This window comes from Zootermopsis nevadensis, unplaced genomic scaffold (assembly GCF_977971745.1).
Source record: "Zootermopsis nevadensis isolate Lab colony 2312 unplaced genomic scaffold, Znev_1.0 Znev_ptg000073l, whole genome shotgun sequence".
Taxonomy (NCBI): Eukaryota; Metazoa; Arthropoda; class Insecta; order Blattodea; family Termopsidae; genus Zootermopsis; species Zootermopsis nevadensis.
Window position 1 is genome coordinate 1 of NW_028259204.1, and position 1,175 is coordinate 1,175.

A 1,175-nucleotide genomic window follows, 5' to 3' on the forward strand; every position below is an offset into this window, starting at 1 on the left:
CAGGAGTCTATAAGAATCCATTGAAATATATTACTGAATTTATTGGTGTGTTAGTGCTCTATCTTATTTTGTGTGTATGCGTGTGCACGTGCATTGACATTAAATAAAAATTAACTGTAAGTAAAGAAATATTAAATCCAGCATGTATATTTCATTCACATACTCAGAAATTTTTGTACATTTATTGTATCTGAAAGTGAAACTTTGATTATTTGTAAACAATTTTACTGATGCTTGGATGAGTGTGAGCCCTGCCAGACTTTCCTTGTGCTCCAGCACTTGTCCCACAGCTGCTGGCTGTCTATCTTTTGTTGTCAGTAAGCTGCATTGAATTTTCACTTTTTGTCTGTTTTTAATTATGTGTATTCATTTACATTGACTCTTAAAGTAGAGTGGATTTAATTCTGTATTCACTGTTGTATGGTATTTTTTCCCTATTATTTACAGTATCATACGTTAATAATCTCAAACAATACAGCCCATCCTCGAGTGTATTCTTGTTTGTGTGTCTTATTGGGGTAATTCTGAAAATTACAGCTAGCAGGGCTATAGTTAAGAGTCAACAAACCAGCTTCTTCTTCATCATCTATTGCTCTCTGGTCCGTATTCGGTCCATGGCCTCCTCAATTGTCCTATTCCTTCGGTCCGTCTGTCCGAGGTTTAGGTTTCGGAACATCTTCCTTTTTATGGTGCAAGGTTGCTGGCCTTGCGACCAACCCGGAACCTGGAGGACCACGGTACCTGTCTTAGTCTGACCTCTCCTCCTCGACTAATCTGGCTAGGGAGGCCCTACCAGTAGCTATGCTACCGCCAGCATAGCTCTTGGGGTCACTGAGGTACACAAGCCCCACCACCACGACAAGGTGCAGCTAGCAGGGGTATAGTTAAGAGTCAGCAAACCAGCAGTGTGTGGCCTTGTAATCCTGGGGTCTCGGGTTCGATTCCCGGTGGTGCCCGAATTTATAACTTGTGTTGGGCAAGGCCGTGGTCTAGGCAATACGGAGATTTCCTCCGTTGCATCCCAACAATTACTCCATTCACACACAGAAGAAGGCAATGGATCATCTGCCAAGAACGTATATGAACAGGTCCCAGTCCGAGAAGAGAAAAGGATGGAAGGATCCTGTTCATATGGACCTGTCGTCAGACAGAACACTTTAAAAAAAAAACATAAA